This window comes from Temnothorax curvispinosus, unplaced genomic scaffold, assembly GCF_003070985.1.
Source record: "Temnothorax curvispinosus isolate PA1 unplaced genomic scaffold, ASM307098v1 QBEX01006643.1, whole genome shotgun sequence".
Taxonomy (NCBI): Eukaryota; Metazoa; Arthropoda; class Insecta; order Hymenoptera; family Formicidae; genus Temnothorax; species Temnothorax curvispinosus.
The window spans coordinates 83,348-105,764 of NW_020216423.1; the positions used below are offsets into that span (position 1 = coordinate 83,348).

Below are 22,417 nucleotides of genomic sequence, written 5' to 3' on the forward strand. Positions count from 1 at the left end.
AAATTCCACGGTCCTGTCACAGATAATTATCCGCAAGCTAATTAAACGCCGTGCTAATAGTCGTTTATGTATCCCGCTGCACCGTATATCATTCTTCGCTAGCAGGAAAGGCGCGAGAGAAGATCCGGTAAACAAGTAGAATCAAGACGTCGCCGCATTTGTATGTTGCACTTGCGTATAGCGGTTATAAATTTAAAATAAATAAGTGTCCCGGATTAACGGAAGTGTCTTAGGTAAATTCGAGTTGTAACTCAATGTTGTGCTAAAGCACACAAAATGGCCCATTAACAAACCGGAAATCGACATCGAGACTAATAACCAAGCGGTTTTACGACGATTGCTAATATTCGTACGATAAATATATATGCGCGTAGCATTTCGCAAAAAAATAATTTTGTTGAAACGTACGATAAAATTCTTTTTATTTTTTAAAATTTATTAGGAGAAAAAAAATGACGTCGAAATTTAGAGAATTAATCATGACATGCGGCATTATGTGCGGCAACGTGTCAGATAAATTGTAGCTCCCCAGCGGCATCCGCGGATTAGGCCAGTCAAATTAGACATTTGAGGTCGAAAGTAATGCAAACTTTTTTATTCCTTTTTAGGCGTGTAGGGGGTGTTTAGAAAAGCTTATTTCTGAGTTGTGGTGTTATTTGACCCAGAGCTTTTTGAGGGGGGGAAGGAAAACCAAAATTTTTGCGGTTTTTTGCATTTATCTCGTTTCGATTAATAGATAGCACTTTTTTGCTCCTGAGAAAGTTGTAGGGCTTGAAAAAACGAAGAAAATGAGCGGTGACTCGTTCCGATTCGTCAAAAATTGAGCCCCCCCCTGGGCGAGCGTCCAAAAATTGAGAACCCCAAAAATTCAATGAATTTCGATGTAACATGCGGCAAATGGTAGGTATTTTCATCCTCTACAAGTTTCATAGTAGTCATTTTTTGATTGCATTTATCAGAAAAGAGACAAAAGCGAAAAACGCGCTTCGAGTTCCGAACGCTTGGCTCGACACGCGCGACTTCCGAAGGCTCCCCTGGGCTCAATTTTTGACGAATCGGAACAAGTCACCGCTCATTTTCTTCGTTATTTTCAAGCCCTACAACTTTCTCAGGAGCGAAAAAGTGCTATCTATTAATTGAAACGAGATAAATGCAAAAAACCGTGAAAATTTTTGTTTCCCCTCCCCCCCCTCAAAAAACTCTGGGTCAAATAACACAACAATTCAGAAATAAGCTTTTCTAAACACCCCCAACACGCCTAAAAAAAAATAAAAAAGTTCGCGTCACTTTCGAGCAAAAGTCTTCTTTTTGTTTAATTTGACTGGCCTAGATTTAATTTGGAAGGATAATTGATAGGTAGGCGTTAAGGCGTGTTTCGATAAAATAGCGTCTCGACGGCAGTCCTGTCGCCAGAGAACAAAGCGATAGTATCAGGCCGCCCCGTTACACGTGCATCGCGTTCCCGTTATCAAGGACAATTACGTGGGACCGATAGATATATATCTGAAATGAAACGATCGTTTTCGAGGAGGAGTCCGGTCCCGGGGGGTGACCTTCCGCCGTGTAAGAGAAGCGTGTAATTTCCTCGCGCGCGCGGACGTTTTGTTGCTAATTCAACGGGAACATCGTCGATCGCTGCCGATGTTGCTGTTGCTGCTGTGCTGCCGCTTCTTCGTCCAGGCAGGCAAGAAATCAGGATCAGATTTCCCGAGTCATCGGGATTTTTCTAGTTGGCTTAGCGCTAACGGAATTCGCGATAGCGAATGCAGAAGCTACAGGTGCGCGCAAAACACCTTGGAAATTTTGCAGCTTGCAAAATTCCAGAGCGAGCTTCGATCGGACGCCAAGAGCCTGGATTCTTTTTCGATGCATATTTATCTGCGTTTACCGTAACGCGCTTGAATAAATTTAATACGTACGAGAATCTGTTTCAACTATTTTTTTTCGCAAAGAAACAAACTTATATATGAATAAATCGAAGTAAAATTTAATAATATCTAAAGTTTCTCACAAAAAACCTGTCCCGCGGGATGCTTAAAGGGAATCGTCATCTTTCCGACTTTATTAGGCCGGATAGCGACTGCAGACATTCTGTATTGGTCGTATCGTACACGAGAAAAAAAGATTTGTTAATCCCAAAAAATATTTAGTCCAATACAAGCTACTAAACATTTTAGTTAGTTTAACTAAATATTAATTAAATTAATTAATTAATTCTTGATTAAAAAATTTTTAAAATTGACATGAATGCATTATACACCTTTTTTAGTGCAACTTAATAATTTTTTAAACAACTAATGTTTATAGTTAACTAACTACAATATTTAAACATGTTTAATAGTTGCTCGTATCAGACTAAATATTTTTTGGGATTAACAAATTCTTTTTCAGTGTAGCATAAATCGTAAGAAATTGACTAATTACAGTCAATCAGTATGTATATATACAGATGCATTGACATAGACTCACAATCAGTATGTATTCGTTAGACAATCGAATGGTGATATGGCTCGATATAGGCTTTTATAATATTATTGTAACACGACGATTTCTACATGTTAATTAATTACCACGGCTGAAGAAGACTCAGTGAGTCGAAACGTTTCTATGTATATATACCAATTAATTATATGTTTTTAAACATCTTTTAATTGCTCGTTTATTATAGCCTTGTTTTTTCTATTTAATTTTCAATTTATACGAGCGTAGTTACTTTTTATTTATTTAATTACAGTCAAATTTGAGGAGAATACTCGATTGTGATTGGTCAATTTCTTACGAATTATGCTACGATACGAGCAATGTAGAACCAGCCTTACACCTTTCCGAAATTCACGGTTTATTGAATTATTTCAATTAAATCATTATCAAGCATGGGCATAAATAACAGTCAGTGTTTGCCGGTATCTAGGTAAAATTATCTAGATGATTATTGAGATAAAAAAATGGAATCATCTCTTTCTTATCTTGTAAGATAAAGAAAATATAAAGTATATTCATCTTCATCTGACAAGGAAATGTTTGGAACTATCCTCTACCGATTTTGATGGGCTTTGGATATACCTATTGTAGAATAGCGAAAAATAACAGACACGTATTTTTTTTATCGGCTTCGAAGCATATGTTTAGGGATTGAAACGACTCGAAAGAAATTCTATGTATTTGATTACGAGTGAATATCTCTGAAACCATGAGGTATATGAAAAAAATGTTTTAGACAAAAAGGTTACGGTATATTAAGTGATTTCTGTAGTAGATTTTGGTTTTTTTTAATGCATTTTTTCGCAAAAATAGTATTGAAGGGTGGGGGTGTTATTTTTTGCTACTCTTTACAATATCCAAACCCCATCAAAATCGCTAAGGAACAGTTCTAAACGTTCCCTTGTTAGATGAAAAATCATATCATTTTATCTAATTTTATTTAACCTTAACGTGTATACGTGGGTCTACGGCGTCCTAGCCAAAGTAATATTTGCTCGTAACTGTAAAACTTGCAAGCCTGTTAGAAGATATTAAATAAACGATGTTTATCAAAATGACTATATAATCGTCAACTACAATGTAGACAGATGTTTCACATGAGTTTTTTTAGATTTTTAAAAATACTTCAAGGTAGAGAAAAATAGTGTTGAATGTGACAGACTCACGTATACACTTAGAACGTACCGCAAAAACGTATACACTTTAAGGGTTAAGACAGTAGAATTACATTCTTTCTGGGCTGCGTTCCAAAATTCAGTAGGATTTTATTCTTTCTGGGCTGCGTTCCAAAATTCACTCTAGCTAAAATTCTATAGTGTACGTGACGTAAACTATAAATTTTAGTTACCCAGAGTGAATTTTGGAACGCAGCCCTGCTCTTTCTTTACCGCCATTTAAATTAAATTGGATCCAGAACGTTATATGTATAAAATTGTGTAGAGACCTATTCTTGAAAGAAGCAGATTATTTATACTGCAAGAATGTTATTACACTCAAAAACAGATTGACTTCTAGCAATAGCGGAGATTTCTTCCACAATATTGAAAAAAAGAATAATAAGCAAACACTTATTAGTAATAACGTCGAAGCATTTTCGTATTTGGAATCTAAATTAAAGAAACTCCAATTTCTTATAAATTTTCCAAATGTTAAAAATATTTTTCTGCCATCGTCGGTGGCGTCGATGCTAGTAAAGCGCCTTTTTAGTTGAGCATATCAAATAAGTAGGAGAAGGTGCTGCACCTCAAAACACGTTTTTTTAAGTTTTTGATTTTTCTGAGCTACAGTTTTAATTTAAAAAATTTGAAAAATATATATTATTAAACAATCAATTTAGTAACAAAGCCATCCGATCCAAGCCTAGATCTTTTGGCAGCCTTATATTGGTTTCTGTATGCATATATACTATATATATGTATAAATTTTCCAAACCACTGCGCGCCGATTAAATTTTCGGCGCGCAGTGGTTTGGAAATGGATTTTGCTATCATCATAAATGAAAACAGCCATTCTTTTATTTCATCAATTTGTTAAGTAACCTTGCGTGTTTTTCTTAATTGCTTTTACTTTTCTCTCTGATAAAATATTTGTTAATAAAATAAAACAAAAAGGTAAAAATAAAAATAAATTAAATTAAAAAAGTAATATTACGCTTAATTCTAATAAATTATTTCAGCATCTTTTAACGGACAAAAAATTTTACGTTATATATTTTTATTGCTTCTCTCAGTGAGATATTTTCGTTGTTTCAGTTCCTAAAACTGCATTTACAGCAGATATCAAAGCTTCAGCATCCGGTTTTGGCCTTTTCATTTCACGTTTACTACGTGGCATGATATATATAGTTATAATACAAACAAATAGCTTCCAATTACTCTAGCTGTCAGTAAAAATAGAAAAAAAAATGTAGTTATAAATAACTAAAAGTTATATAAAGATAACAATCAGCTAATATACTTTTGAAATAGCGTTCCAAGGTACATCAACTTTCATGTTCCAAGGTACATAGAACCAATTTCTAATAAATTAATTGACAGCTTATAGGTCAGAAATAAGGTTATAAATAATTTACTACATTGTTCTACATATTTGACACATTTTTACTATCCTTGGCTGATAACAATACCTTTATTATAAAAAATTACAAAAATCACAGTAGAAATTTCAATAAATTTACTTTAAACGTCATGAAATACAAAAGTCGATATAACTTACGTGTAAATAATCGCAACAATACAAAACTACAGATTTAAAAAGATTATCAAATAACTCAACAATTGGCACCATAAGCTGTCGCCAGATGTAAACACCATTCGATTATGAGTGTTCCAACGTACAGTTGTACCCAAGGTACAGCACTTTCCTCTATATCCCGTCGAAACTGCTTATCAGATAAAACACTTGAAAAAATTTTTTTTGAGAAATAAAAACTTAAAACAAAAACTGCTTTAATCCCTTCTATAATCTGCATAATTTCTTTTATAAATTTTTATAAATAGTCTCATAAACACAAAGTTATCTAAAACATTATCTATAAGATAAATCACGATAATTATTTCATTTTTTATTTAGAAATCTAGATTAATTAAAAATAAAATCATCTTCATCTCTAAAATAAATTTACGGATTTTTATCTCATGCTTATCTCAGATTATTTTGAAATCATCTACAAGCACTGATAACAATACAGATAAATAAATACACATCGATGGCACTTAAAATCCAGGATCGACGAATAGACGCAGATCGAAAAAGAAGAAAAAGAAGAAGAAGAAGAAGAAGGGACGGTTTGTTTCCTTCGGAATGACGACAGTGTGCTTGTTGCATGATGAGGTCGCAGAGGTTTCTTCTCCAGCTACAACTGGAGCTATGCAGCGTTATTCAGCGGAATAATATCGTCTTCCCCGTCTTCGTCTCTCTCTACGCCGTTATTCGATGTACTATATCCGGCCGTTTTACGGCGCGCGCGTGCAAGAAACGGCGCGCGCGCGAGCGCCCCGACCTTTTGACGCAACTCCGGCTCTAGCTCCCAGGCACAAAAATATTAATGCAGGCATTAGAAAGTTCCCGTGCGAGCGCGCGAGATCCTCGGCCGTCCGTATCTGCGCCGTATATTCCCGGCCTCGTGCATGCGGCGCATGCAAGTTGCACATACGCGCCACGAGATCGTCACATTTTTCCAGGGAGGTCCTCCTCCAAACGACTAATGAACCTGTAATATCTGAATTTCCGATAGTGGTATCTCCCATGACCACGGTTTATTGAATTTTCAGCAGGGCTATCTTGTAAGCCCCACGGTGGATTTTTAATAATTGTTTGTAATTTTCACTCCCGACAAATTTTTAACAGCGATATTTTTGTAGCGTGTGTTCAGGAGTCTTTTTTAGTAGCTAGATTTTGTAATTTATTTTTTTTAGTAGCAGGATCTAAAAATAAGCCGAAGATATAAAATTTTCTTATATAATATTTTGCGTTTAAAAAACCTGATTTTGTAATATTTTCAATTTTCTAACGTCTTATGCTTGATCGAAGTAAAGTCATGGAAACAACCTCTCATTACGAGAAACATGAGAAACATTTCTGCATGTTTTCTATTACATAAATATATATATTCCGTTTCCCTAAGAAATTATATGAAAATATCATAATTTTGATATTTTTAAATCACAATTACATAATGACGTGTTTCATACGCAAAGAATTACCAATAAAATAGTCGTCGATCGTCTGACGCGCCAATACCGAATGCGAACGATTCTGTTAGTATCTGAGAACTATCGAGTCTTATGTACCCACGCTCGTCGGGGTGGTCGCCGATGTCTATCGCAGCCGACTAACGTCGAGGACATGTGGATTATTAATTTGCTATTTAATTCCTATAAGGCGGCGTCGAACACATCGTAGCCTGGCTGTTTATACGCGAAACGGACATGAGAGAAGAGAGAGGAGAGAGAGAGAGAGAGAGAGAGAGAGAGAGAGAGAGAGAGAGAGAGATAACCCGATGGAAAAAGTGTAAAAAAAAGTGTCTATCTTCCGTGTCCAAGTACGTAAATTAGTCGAAACTCAACGTTTCGTTTCGCGTCGAGCAAACGCCGCTGACTCGCAGCTGGAGTGGCTCGGAGATTCTTTCTCGACGGTTCTTGCGCGCCGACTTCGCCTTCGCGACCTTGGCAATATAATAGTACTTTATTACAATGCATCAGGATGCCTCTCGACGTTTCGCGAGGATGCGGCTTACGCAGGACCGAATATACATACGCCGCGCGCCGTGCCGCAAGGTCCTATTGTTGCAAGTTCGCTAGGCATTAATGCATTAATAATGCATGAATCGTCCCCCGGTTGTATCATCAATAACGGACCCATCCCATATAATTCAAGGATTAACTGCTTGTCATTATCGATTTAACACAATTTATCGTAATAATAATAATTCACGCTACCTCCGGGAAAACTGCACGCCAACGTTTGCGGATCTCTCTCTCGCGGTATTTAATTCAAATAAAACTCTGAAACTCAATCCTCGAGCCGAGAGTTCGCTCGATACGCATCTCGCTGTGATCCTTTCTACCGTCAGCATCGTTGGCTCACCGATCCTTTTTTTTTTCTTTGCGCTACACATCGCTATAGTTTACATTCACAGTTGCATATATTTCCGTAGCTCTCGAAAACATCCTGTCACGGTTGGATCTCCGAGTGCGCGGAGAAATTCGATATATTTGCGATTGCCTTTCTGGCAACCGATGCCAACGTCGTGTGTGTATTTTTCGCGATTTCGAGCCGCTCCGCTCTCGCGAAGGCGAGGCATGAGATATAATGCAATTAGGATATGGCGGAATTAATATCTTTTGCTTGCTCTCTACGTGAAGATCGCGCACCCACCTCGGCGAGGCGCGACGGGCGGCGGACGGACGCGGACGCCGCGCCGTTTCTCGATCGTGCAATATCGGACGATAAACAATTCCGCATTTGGGTCACGAGACTATCGTATCACCTTTGTTATCGTTAAGAAAACACCGCCAAAGGAATCGGGACATGATAACACGCTCCGCCTGATATCCTTGATGGAATCCGCAAAATTCTCCGGTATTCCGTGCGCCGATCCTCCTTTTTGGATCGTTCACAAATCGCCCGAATAAATGAACACCCCAGGTGATCGACTCGACTGAACCTAGGAATCCCGGATCGAATTGTTAGAATTGCCGGGATATATTTTTTCGGGAAGCGAAAAGTCTTTCCAGTGCTATGGAGGTAGCTATATAAAATTGTTCTAACTAATACAGCAAATAAAAAAATCGGGATTTCATATCTAAGATTCTTCATTTTTTTTTAATCGAGCTAAAAACTTTGAATTCTTAAGAACGCTATCATTACGAATTTAAACTCTCTTGCTGATAATTATATACAGATTATTACGCATTGATAAATTTAACGATCTCAAGAAAAAAAGAAGCTTTATCACTATAAGAATGACTATGAATGCAAATGTTTATAAAGAATTTATAAATTTTCCAAACTTTAGAGTTAACAACAATATGAGTTTTAAACTTGCAATTTTATTTTTAAATGTTAAATAACTTTATACAAGGTATCCCTGTACTCAGTGCCAAAACTGGCATAATGGCTTTAGCACACGGAAACAAGTCGAAAATGTCTAATAAACATATGTCCGAATCTGAGCGGTTTCGGAGTCACAAGGTATATTGAAGTTGCTTTCATAAGAAAACATAAATTGAAATAAATGTTGTTTAATGTTCTTGATTCTGCTTAAAGCTTTGCAAAAGGTGCTCATAAATTCCTCCATCGACTTCAACACACTTTCTAGCACGAATTAATAAATTGTTTCAAGCTTTTTGAAAAATATATTTTAGAGTTTCGCGGATGACATCGGTAGCATTAAGTGTTGCCATAGTTGTTCTAAATTCGTGGAAGAATTTTTGAGCACCTTTTGTAAAGTTTTAAATAGAATAAAGAACATTAAATACAATACTTCAATTTATGTTATCTTACGAAAGCAACTTCAATACCCTATAACTCCGAAACCGTTTGGATTCGAATATATGTTTATTAGACATTTTCGACGTGTTTTCATATACTAAAGTTGCAGTACCAGTTTGGGCACTGAGTGCAGAGACACCCTATAGTTTGTAAAATATATCACTCTCTGTATTATTATCTTTGATTGAAGTTAAACTTCTCGAAATCGTCGCTTTATCACCCGTAATCTCTCGAATCACGAAGATCATTAACCGTATGTTTGAATAAATTTCAGAGCGAACGAAATCTCGATGTTCGATAGCTCATCGCGGAAGAAGCGATCTCGTGATATTATTTTTATACTCCTACATCGAGGATGAAGCGAGCGAGCAATTTTGTAGAGCGCAACCGACAGGGAAGCAACTTTGTGGACCGCGCATCATGGCGGCCAAGATCGCTCGTTGCCAGGGCTCGCGGGGCCCCCGCGGCTACACGTAGCTCATATTATTTATTAAACTCCCGGCTACCGAGCCACCATCTTTCAACGCCTCGAATGTTATCCGTCTTCGCGCGTTTGCATTTGCAAATAGAGTACTCGCGGCCGACGAGATGCATTCGTGCATCGCGAGTGCCGCGTTTAGAGAGTACCGCAATTGCGTAGTTCGTTACGTCTTCATCGGCTTATACGGACTATTCCTGAGATAGCGCTAAACTTCGGGAACGTGCTTCGCTACTTTTGAGATTGAAAGAGAATTATATAAGAGTGTTACAAAGCTACGTTGTAAGCTCATGACTCTTACGTTTAAAATTTGAACTCTAGACGATTTGCAAATAAACTTACAATTTCTCGCTGTTATATCGCCTTCCCCTCGCCACCCCGAGGAAAGTAGAATATTTGGCTGTGGTTATTTGCATCGAGAATTAATCGAAGTACGATTTATCTGTTATCTATATTGGATTCGCGAGGTTTAACACGCCAAAGCAGATTCCGCCGATCTATCTATCTCAAGCATCTCGGGACGTTGAATCCCGCCGAGGGAAAATCGACTACAAATTCGCCGATACGTCGCCGATAATTGATGCGATGTTGCTCTATACATCTCGGTTCCATAACAGAAAGACGGCGGCGTAATCCGAAAGTAGGTTCGCCTAATCTGCCTTAATCTATCGACAATGAGGCGCGGACTGCGCGGAGATTGACGCGCCGGGGAGCGATATAACGATGCTGATGCTGCGCTTTTCCTATATGCGAACGCTGTTTATCTTGCAGTTGTACACGGCGATTTACTGTACTCAACGAGAAATGACAACTTGGGCAGTCGTGACTGCTAATTAATCAAAGCTGACTGGAATTTCAGACAGTCATTTTTCATGAGATTACCCGCGAATGTTAGTTATTGTTTCTTTTTTCCGTTCGTCAATTTATTTAACAAATCGCGTTGTAATCGCGATTCCAGAACTGACTTTAACAAGCTGTGTTAACGACGCGATAACACGAAAGAAAATAGAAGAAAAAAACCGCCAGATAGGTCTGAAATTTTAAGAAGCCATTCTTCGTGAGATCGGCTACATACATTCGATTTCGCTTCTCGATTCTGTTTCTTCTTGTTAATTTACTCATTCGTCAGACCAATATTTTAATGTTTCACGCATGACAGTTGATGCATGTATACACGCGTAAATATATATGCCAAATACATTATATTTATATAAGATCAAATTAAATCAGATTAATTCAAACATAACCTAACCTAACCTTACCTTAATATTTTACTGTCTAGCTTCGTTACTATTTTATTATTTATTTAATTTCTTATTTTTAGACATTAAAACCATCGATCGGATTTTTTTAGCGTTCAAACAGCATCGACGAATCGTATACAATCACAACTCCACATTGATCTTATTCGATCTTTTTCCTGTGATTCGCGTTAGCGACGCAATATCACAGGAAAAAAACCGACAAAACAGAACCGACGGTTGGATCGGTAGGTCGGACAAGATCGACGACCTCCCGAGGGCAAAATATTCTGCCGCGCCGTCGCTCCCGATACGCCCCTACGCCTCGGGCTGTGATTAGCACCCAAGCGTCAGTGCATTTCGAGAACGAGCGTGCATAACGCGTGCACGATGCACAACATAGTTGCATCCTCTCGCGAGGAGAGTCTCTCTCAACGCAGAGCCGCGCTTACGACAGGATTGCAACGAGAGGGCCAAAGCACATAACATGGCGACCACAGCGTAGCGATATACGACGGTCGTAGTCCCCGACCTGACAGATCAGGATACGCCAAAGCTTGTGCGTTACTTACGTCCACTCTCTAAATCTGAATCAGTGAATAGTACTGTGAATCAGTGAATAGTCACTGATATCAGTGTAAAGTATGCCACTGATTCATGAAAAGTTCACTGATTTAGATTTAGAGAGCACGACTACGCCGCGACTGTCATAAATGTGCTTTGGCCCTAAGGCATCGGGTTAAAAAAAACTTCGCGCCGCAACTTCCGTAACACCAAAGTTGCGGACACTTGAGAACTCGAGTTGTCATTCGAGATTCTCATATGCACGAGTAATAATACATTGTAGCCGTGATGCAGAATTGGATACGTTTTGTAAAGTTGTCTTGTACTTCAAGTAAAGCGCTACTGCTGTATCGTTCGCATTCGTTTTTTGTGATAAAACTTGTAAAAAAATTTAGGATACGCCGCATGCCGAACAGACTGTTAGTCAACTCGAAAAATCCGAAATCCGGACCAATCCAACGGATTACCGAGGATTAATCGAGGAGGACCAACGACGGCCGCTCACCGATATCTTTTAATTGAATTCGCTGCGCCGAGAGAGCAGTTGCTCTCTTCCTATCAATTATATAGTAGGTCGACGGGCGCATCTAGCATTCATTACGGGATCGATTTGTGCAACGCTCGATTTATGGAGCGGGTACGCGAATCGAGTCCTGCCTCGATCGGGACGGAATTATCGCGACGGACCATCTCGCTGATTGCGCGTGTGTATGTCACCGGATGGGAACGTAACGATGTAAAACTCACCGCAAAGTCCGGACTTCGATGCATCGACAATGTGCACCACAGCGAAGATTCCTGCAAAGAAATGAGGAGATCGTTAGAAAAATAAAGAAATTATTTCTGCAAGATTTTTAAAATAATAAATTTCTAAAATCTGTGAATTGTATTACCCGATTTGATTTCACGTAGAAATTTTAGGAAATTATTAATCCTCAAGAAATAATATATCAGTATAAAAAAGTCTTTTTAATTTATGTTGCTACTGAAGTTTAATCAATGCAGCTTTTAGAATACTTTTAACACTCGAGACAAAAAATTCCTAAGTTATGTTCTTTAAATTTATCTGTATAATTAAAGAAAATTTCCCATTTTAAAAGTAATAAATTTCTAAAAATCCCAAATTTACTAATAAAACTGCAAACATTTTGTAAAAATTGTAATGTACATACTCTTGTAACAAAAATAAATCGTATCATTTTAATCTTATATCGGAAATTTACTTTGTATGAAAGACTTTGATTCATAACAATTTCATTTATGTCAGCAGGTATTTTCTGACAATCGGAGTGTAAGAACTATTAAGTTGATTTATTTAGATTGAAGTCAGACAAAGAGAGAGGGAAAGAAGTATGTAGATTGCTCGAAATGGAGAACAGAGACACTTATGGAGAGGGAAAAGGGGAGGGAGAAAAATGAAGTAAGAAGCGAGAATCTTTAAGGCACCGCGGCCGAGGGCCGAGCGGAGTCTGCGAATCCGCGCTATCTAAACTCTGAAAGAGTTCCTCTTCGACGCGCGGCGCGCCGCGTGTTAACGGGATCGGGAGTTATGTCGAACCGGTTGTGCGCACCGATGTCCTTAGGCGACCGCGGGTGGTGGTAGCCTCGTATGTAGGTCTTCTCCTGCGATTGGCCGAACCGCGGCGCGCCGCGCCGTGTCTGCCCGGGCCCGACTCACCAAGCCGGACTCACCTGTTGCACCTGGCTCGCCGTGATCGCGTACCGGAACCGACTCGACGAATTCGGCTACGGTGGCTACCCCATTCGGCCGGTTCTCAGAATCCGCGGCCCCCGTCGAATTTCGGGCCTTGGGAAACTTTCCGAACTTTTGATTTCGGAAAAATCCCTTCGACTCTCGCGTCTCCCTTCTGATCGAGCGGAAATTTCGAGCCTTTAAGCTTTGAATCACTGTCGATATCAAATCTGCGAAAAATGTGCAAGTCTGAATTTTAAAAATTTTAAAGCCTCGAAAATTTCTAAAGCTTTTTGAGCTCTGAATCGTCGTTGAATTTTGAGAGGATCTTAGAGGACTTATAATTGTATATTTCAAAAAAGATTTTATTTTTATTATATTCGCGTTTTTGCGTGAAACTTAAAAAATTAAGAATCCTTGAAGTTAAAATGGCTCTTTAAAAATCTTTCTTTGCATCTCTAAATTTCTGCGTTTTTGTGCAAAAAGAAAAGTTTGTAGTGGCTTTAGTGGAAAATTCTAAGTTTCTTACTGCTATTTGGAACCTAAACAGCACGCATGTCTCGATTTTAAATATGGTACTGTTTGGAAATCACAAAAATCTCCCTTTAAGGATTAAATTTAAACTCATGGATCCTTTCTCGAATTTTGAGGCCTAGGATAATTTGAAGAATAATTTCCGAATCACAGAAGAGATTCTTCGATGGCACTGCGCCTCTGTTTTATACGCGCAATTAGCAGAGAGGATGCAACCAAATACTCGTAGTTTCCTTAACGAGCTTCATCAGGGCATAATAATAATACCATCGGGTATAATAATAATACCGCAGCGTTATTAGCGCGACCAAGTGAATTAATGACCATAAAGGGATCCCGAATGAGCCGTTACTGTTATTAAGAATATTCACATCCTGTTCCTCCCTGTCTTCTCTGTCACGTCGTAAACGAAATCATCATAGAGATATTATGTTATTCCATATAAATCAGATTGTAATGATATATTATTTGAAAAAAAGGTTGGTAAGAACAATATTTCATTAATATTACATTTATCATTTATCACTTATAACAAAATGTATTAATTAATTAATTAATGTAAAATTTACAACAATTACAATTATATTAATTGTAATATTCAACTACTTTAATTTTTGCTATACACAATTAAGCTTGCAATAAAATTCGCCTTCTAAAGCGTAAAATTAAAATTTTACTACAAATAATCGAATTTTAAATTTCAACTTTGTTTTAATTCAAACTTTAAATTTTGTTACAAGTGTAACTGTGTGTGTTACAATAGAATCTGTAGGTATATAAATGAATTCAAATTTTCTAAATAAAATTTAATCCCAATAAGATTCTGCGAGTCTCGGCTTATAATAACGCGAGGGATTGCGTTGGTCAGTTATGTCGATGCAATGTTATCATTTATCGGAACGGTTTACATCCTATCGCCGCGCCGTCGCGTCGTGTCGTTCGTATTTTCGCATGACTTCGCGCTGATTGCGGTTATACTGGGTATGCACGTGCTACGCGGGACGAGGGTGGGTTAGGTTGCTGAAGAGAGAGAAGGCGCGAGCGAGAAAGAAGCTTAATTGCAAGCATCTCAGCGCACGTGCAAACGTCGATAAGCGGCGCATCCTTCTGACATCATCGATCAGAACTCGTCGACTTTTTCCTTTTCGCCGCACGGTTCTTCCGCACGTTCCTGCGCTCCATCATCCGCGCGGCCTGCATCGCAGCGGCGCGGCGGTGGCGGTGGTGGCGGCGGCATTTTTCCAAGGCCGCCGCCGCGTTATTAGTCAGGCTTTCTTTCTCCTGCCATTTTTCCGCGATCAGCCGGCCGGCGCGAATCAATCTCCTGGCGATCAAACTTGTAGTCTCGCTACAATGAGATCCACATTTCCAACGTGGATCTGGATCTGTTGAAATGTAGGTTTCGACGATAAAAAGGATACTTATCCGATTAACCTTGGAATCGGGCCCACGGCCTGCGATGTAGGTGAACCCCGTAGATCTCGAGAAATTTTTAAGCGAAACTCATCCTTTTTTTTGCCAAAAACAAAAATTGTGCTGCAATAAATTAATAATCCATCTTACAGCACTTGTTACACAAATAACTATTGTCACACGTGCATGGAAAGTGGCCCATTACGCACGCGACGCGTGCGTGATAGACCACTTTCCACGCACTTGCAACATAAAATAGAGTATGCAACTCGTGCGTGAAGTTGAAAATTCCCGGGTGCCTTCGGCTTGTGCGTCAACTCCGCACCCGGGAATTTTCAACTTCACGCACGAGTTGCACAAATAACTATTATATCCCCTACAGCACGAAATATTGCAGCAACTTGCAGCAACATTAAAATATTGCTGCAATGTTGCTGCAAGTTGCTGCAATATTTCGTGCTGTAGGGGATCACACGTGCGTGGAAAGTGGCCTATTACGCGCGCGCCATCTGTTTCGACGTGTGTGGATGTGGAATTGGCCATCCGTCGCACAGATGACGCGCGCGCAATAATGGGCCACTTTCCACGCATTTTGCAATATAAAATAAGGTGTGTAACACGTGCGGGTGATCGCACTCGCCTTCGGCTCGTACGTCCACTCTGCACCCGTGTCCAATTCTCAACTTCTCGCACTTGTTACACAAATAACTATTCTTGCAATATACAGGGTGTTTCCTAAGTAAGTACAAAAAATTGAGAAGAATATTCCGTGGTTTATCTTAGAAAGAATAGGTTCTATAAACATATGCCTTAAACTGCTTCGCTTTCAAAATACAAAATTACCCATACACATGCCCGTGGTAGATCTAAAAATATTTCATTAGTCCTGGAAAATGGTTTTTAATACCACATGTACGCATATCAAATTTGAATAAAATATCTTTAAACGTTTTCCAAGTTTTCAAAAAATTTTCATATTTTTTTCACAACTTTAACATCTTGTATTTTGAAAACAAAGCAATTTAGGACTTTTTCTTCTTAAAATAAGCCACGGAATATTCCTTTTAATTTTTTGTACTCACTTAGGGAAAATACCTTGTATAATAAAAATTCCTAAATAATCAATTGCATAATCTTTGAGTGTGTTATCGGCAATGGTTTTACTAATATTCAATTCTGCTGCCGATTCTACAGTTTCGCATCGAAACTTTAGAGTAGATATTCTCGCATTGCTAGAATCTCCGTGGGAAGAAAACACCGCGAATCATGCGAGTTCGAATAAATTCCGCCAAGAAACCGGGCATAAATTGTTGCCGGTCGATCGATTACTTATGCGCATTGCGCTTATGTTATTCTTTTTGCGCGTCTCCACGATCGCGATGTACAAACAAACCTTTCTCGTGTGTACCAGATTCGCGAGATATGTCAATACAAATCGATGGTTGTCAGTTTTACAGATAATACCTCGTCTTGGATTACTAAATATATTAATAAATCATAACAGATCCCGACAAAATTGTATGCAAATTGGAATTTTATGCAAATATTGTATTATATGTATAAAAATCCTTTCGGAAAACTAAAGTTTTTCATAATTGTCTATTAATTTCAACATAATTCCGGACTCTCGCAATTCTAACTTTGGGAAAAATATTTTATAAATAAATTTTTTAAAAAAATTACAATTGTGCAGTTGTAATATTTTTAATTTTAATTATCAAATTTTTATTTTTATTTAGCCTAGACATATCTTTTAATGTTTATATTTAAAATTATATATTATCGTCTGTAAGAATAAAAATAAAAAGATTAGAGAGAAGGTATGAAAAATAATTAAAAAATTAATACAAACAACTTGTACAAAATATCGGGTAGTATGTTATTAGTGATACCATTACTACTACTAGCACTACTTTTGCTGCGCTCTCTATTAATCAATTATCTTTCCCGGGCAAGCATTCGCGATTGATAATCCTTGTTCTTCCTTCTTTTCGATGAACTCGATGAACATGTCTTAACCCCTCGTCCAAGTCTCCGGCGGCAGTAGGTCGAAGCGCCTAGACTTAGGCCGAAAAGCCACGTCCTTGAAGTTGCATCGGCGGCAAGTCAGTTTCCCCGCATTGCGCGCGCGCAACTCGACGGGCCCCATGTCCGTGGGGCCCGATGGAGTCCCGGGCCTCGTGTTAGTGACACGTGCAGCGCGCGGAGAACCGTCGGTTGGAGAACCTTTGTGCACGTTGACGGAGAGGAGGGCGTCGCGCGTTGGCGCACGAAGAAGGGAAGGTGGCGAACGCGGGCCCCGGGAGGAAAGGGGTTCCCAAGTACCGCTATACGTGGAGTCGCCCGAGGCGGAATACATACCTACCTACCTACCTAGTACGTGTCCCCTCTCACTCTTTCACTTCTGCTGTCTCTCCCTCTTTCTCTTACCCTCGCGTCCGATCGCTTCCCTCCTCCCACTTCCCACCCTCGGGCCCCATCGAGCCCCTCTCGTCGCTGGGGCCTGCGTGAGCTACACCGCTGGAAGTCCACGCCATGATGCACGCCATAGAGCAACAACGGGGACCGATCAGTAGTTTGTTTCACCTCGCCGACGACGCGCGTCGCGACGTCGCCGTCGTCCTCTTTTTCTCTTTTTTCTTTCTCTCTCCCTCTTTCTCTCCTTTGTTATCCTGTCGCGCGCGCACGCAGTGTCGCCGAAAGAGTTTATTCGTCCTGTTGGCTCTTGGTCCTCGAAGCTAAGTCTTCAAAGAGGTTTCAAGATCTTCCAAATCTTGTGTGATTCAGATTTGCAGTTCAGACTTTTCAAGATAAATTCTTAGAACATTAGATTTTCGGTGGATCTCCTTTTTTTCGCATTTTCGAGTGATGTTTTTATAACAATAACGGTTGAAAAATGTTCTACAAGTAGCGTGTTTCTCGGTGCTTCAGTAAGGGTCTACTTGGACTTCCATTGTCGATATAATTGACATGACGCTGCGACAATCCCAAACTGACGAGTCGAAGGAATAAAATATTTCTTTCTGTTTCCCAAGACATTTTCTTTTATTTATTTGCTGTTGAAGTCATTAAAATATAATCATCATTTTCCAAAAACCCATAGCGTCATCACGACTTCGAACTGACGTACCAAAGAAGCAAAATGGCGCTCTTTCGTGAATCCTCCGAGCATTTTCTCGTACTAATTTAGACGAATTATTTCGCTATCAAAATCGGTCGTCATCGTTGTTGTCGAAGGCAGCGTCGCGACGACTTGAAGTTGGTGGACTAAGAATCACCATACGATCACGACGGCGAGGTGGAAGAGGACGCCGCGAAAAGAGATCTCCTTCTCCTCGAGTGCTCACTTACCCTACCACTTCCTCCTCCTCCTCTTCTTCCTCATCCTCCTCCTCCACCCCCTCTTCCTCCTCGTCCTGCTCCACCACCTCCATCGCGCTTACAGTCGTTCGGTCGCCGGCGAGCAATACGGTTTACGGCCGCATACGACAGCGTCCACGAAACAGCTGGTACCACTGGTCGCTGGTCGCGTCCGGCGATCGCAGATCCTCAAGAACTTTGTCGGGAGGATCGGTTCTATCTGCACCAGCTCGCGAGAGAGTCGAGATAGGAGGGACACGTGGACCTGCACAACGGTGCTAAGGCTCGCCCTCGCGAAATTTCGTGGAACATATTCGCGAACGCGTACGCGTGAGTGAGAGTGATATCCGCGTTTCTTTCGGGGTTTCCGGCCTTTCAGAGACACGACGTGGCTCATAAGTCGGTTATCGAGGATTTGATATATCGCGTCTCGCGCGAGTGCCGAAAAGAATAGTACACGAATAGTGTTGAGGAAAGTCGGAAATAAATCCGGTTTCATACCGCGGAAAAAGCCAAGACCTGTTACAGTTAAAGATCCAAGAATCGAGACTCGTTATAGTTTAAATATTAAAAAATCGTGATTTTTTTACACACTTCAAAATACAGAATCTATATTCTAAAAACCCAAAAATCAGAATCCGTTATAGCTTGAATATTCAAGACATTAAAGTCTTTATACTTTTAAAGGAATCAAGAAGAGATCAGTTACATCCTCAAAAATTCCAGAAAAGTCTTAGTCTACAGAATCAAGATTGGATGGATCACAGTCGAAGAATATAAAGAAGGCTTATACATCTCATAGTTTTAGATAATACTCTTGCATTCTGTATCAACCGCGGGACATACTGCGTCTTGAGGACTCGAGTATCAGTCGTCTACTAGTTCCCAAGGAAGACAGAATCGATAAAGTCGCATGGCCACCACATCGACAGACCTGCTTGGATACCTGTGCGAAGAGCGTCGAGCCGCGACGACGCCTCGCGTCGTCCAGGATGCGTTCGTGCATCACACGACCCTCGATCAGTAAATGACCTTTCCTGGAGCACCTGCACGTATGACAAACCGCGCCGTAAGCCGTTCGGAGGAATTTTCGGAGCGCCCAGCGTAAATCTTCGATCCTGGAGAACTCAACCGATTTGGTTCGAAGGGTTAACCTGGCAGAGATCCCCTCATTTCTTCTATTCCCAGAGGTTAGTCACTCGCTTCGTTCCGGTATCGTACACACGCGTGTGGGCAGTAGAGTGTGGGTACGAGCTCTCGGTGCAACGATTGCCCGTGTATACGCGCATACATGTGTGTATGTGTGCGTATGTGCGTGTGTGAGTACGAATACGAGTGTGCGCGAGCCTCGTGCAGGTATATATTTATCCGCGTTGCGAAAGTGCAACAAGCTGCATTATATGCGGCCAGCGAGGTGTGAACTTTTTCGGTGATCGAGCGTCGTTTTACGCTGCAGTCGATCCGAAAAAAGACCGAATGAGACCCCATTTTCCAAATTAAAGTATCGATAGGATCATTGCTCTAAACAAAAACATATACAAAATAACGCGTTTCTCGGGACTCTCGGGAGTTTCAATCTTCTATGCCCATATATAAAACGAGCGTCTTTCGATGATAATAATAAAAATAAATTCACTTCGGAGGAATGAATTCTCGCCGGTGAACATATTGTGCATTTCTTTCGCACATACACACACGTTCCCTGTGTTTTCTGAAAGATCGCAGGATTGCGGAATAGCATTCCATCCAAGATGATTGATTCGATCATTAGGGATAACTGTTATTGCTATGGTAAATCGTAACTATGAAAGTCGAAGTAAAACGGAATCCCGGGACGGGGATAGAGACGAGCACTACGCGTAATCACGGATAAAGCCGTATAACATCGCTTTGTCGATCGCGGCCGCGGCGCGCGTTCCGGATGCGTGTAATCTTCGTGGAGTTACACGCGGCTTGACGACGACGACGACGAAGGTGTCGTCGGCTCTTTCGCGCGCTGGAAATCTTCGCGATGACGCAGCCTCCGTGCGCTCTATCCGCGTCGAGGAAGATTCATCAATCGCGCCGGAGATTATCGCCCACGATGTCCGTTTCGAAAGGAAATTACGTACGCGGCTCAAACTAGGTTCAAAAATACGGAACCCTCGGCATTTTTATTCATCACGGAGATGAGGAGAGTCAGAGAAGTGACGACACTGCTGTAACGCCGTCGAGAGTTTCGTGACACCCTGTAAGCGCTTATCGTATGCCGGTGATCGCGATTAATGGAAATATTTTCAAGGAAATCGTTACTTAATAACAAGTTCCTTGAAAAGCTAGTGTGATACGTATTCTCGCGCGCTTATTTTCGATGGAAAATTACGATACGATGCAAATGAGCGCGCGGCGTTGCAAAGGAGAAAGTGCGCGATCGCGATTATCGTCAAAATTGCATTTTTTCGTGCGCACATCTCGCTGAGCAAACACGGAAATCATTCTCAACGCGATAATACCAAGCAGAACTCAAGCAGAAATTTATAAACGGCTACGTGAAAATGTACATTGCAAAATTAAGCTTAAATATTTAATGTAAAAAATAATTAATAATTTATTTATTTATTTATCCTAGAACATGTTTTACATAATATTAGTCAATTCACAACATATATGAATTAAATATTAACACTACATTAATTATTCAGTATTTAAGAAGAAACGTCGATATATTACTGCTTCAGTGCAATAAAAAGATAATTATAAATTTAATTAGATTAACCAATAAGGACTAAGGAGGTCCACGCCTGAGCAAATTTCTCTTAACTTTTCGTATGTATCTTTTTACTTTCGTTGGCGTTTCGAGAAATCGGGGTTCTCTCGCTTAAAAATGACCACAATATGTATCCGTTCTACGCGATGAATCGCCACTGCGGTGGCGTTGCGGCCTGCGAAACAAATAATTGGTGAAAAATTCCAGCTGTTCATGATACCGCGACCACGCCACGGTATTAATTAACTATAAAATTGCGATAATGGCGAACGTGTCGCGCGTGTGTTGCGCGTGTTAGACCGTTCCGCGTGTCACCATTGCTAAAAACTAGTCACGCTCATGTATAAAGATTCCGCGTGGATCCAGATATTTGAAAAATCGAGGACGCAAGAGTGGAAAAGTGTGACACTTCAAAGCGATAATTACAATCATTATTTAAGATAAACTCCCTTTTTAGATAAATTGTTCAATCTATATAGGAAAGTCCCCTATTATGAGATAAGCTCCTAATATACGAAAGCGGGGTCTCTGCTAAACTAATAGGTTCTATTTGTTGGTGCCACTATGAACTTATTGTCTTTCGTGTAAAACCTATTTAATAGAAAATTCATTATTCGATCGTGCATGCACTCGTCACAAATATCGAAATTGTGAATTTGGATGTTGTCAAGTTCCATGAAGGTAAGACTTTGAACCTTGTTTATTATATAATAAATAAATATTTAACAATGAGTTCTGTATGCAGCGATAGAGTAAGGTCGTATTAACAGGAAAATACAGAATATGTTGAGTTGCTTAATTGTAGAGGATAGATTTGGTGATCACGAAACCGCAAGGCGTGGTGTCCGTAATATGAGATATTCAGGGTGACGATCGTTGCTAGAGTATGAAAGTTATTGTACAGTAATAAAAAGAGGGAAAACACTGTGTTAAAGTTAAGGGAAAATTCATACAAACTTATAAAAGTGTGCTGATAGTGATCGCATGCTCATGCTGAGCGCACACTAGCTGCGCTGGAAATATTGAGTATAAGTGCTATGGGTTTGCGATTATTGCAAATAAGCTTCTCCATTACATTTGTATTTCAGAGACATTAAATAAAGTTTTCAATTGCAATACCGATATATTTTGCACTTTATTAGCGATTTCTCGGGGTATCTCATATTAGGAGGACACTTTTTGGATTTTGCATGAAGCTCATTTTTTACATTTTTCTAATTTTTAGAAAAATTAATATTTAAATTAGATTTTACACTTCAGCATTTTAAAGCTTATTAAATTCCTTTCAAACTGACCTACTACATTTTTCAATTCTGCCCATAGACTTCCGATAATCACGCACAAAATAGATGTACGTGGTATCTCATAATAGGGGTCTTTCCTCTACTAATATTCATATAAAATTCTGACGG

At 39.7% G+C, this 22,417-nt stretch overlaps 1 protein-coding gene across 1 annotated transcript in view; it reads left to right on the top strand.

Moving 5' to 3' along the window:
* Window positions 1–18,362: 18,362 nt before the first annotated feature.
* Window positions 18,363–22,417, top strand: part of LOC112456071 — a 53,771-nt gene continuing 49,716 nt past the window's right edge. Inside the window, exon 1 of the mRNA XM_025018369.1 lies at window positions 18,363–19,449. The gene's annotated coding sequence lies outside the window, so the exon portion shown is untranslated. The remainder of the gene's footprint in view (window positions 19,450–22,417) is intronic.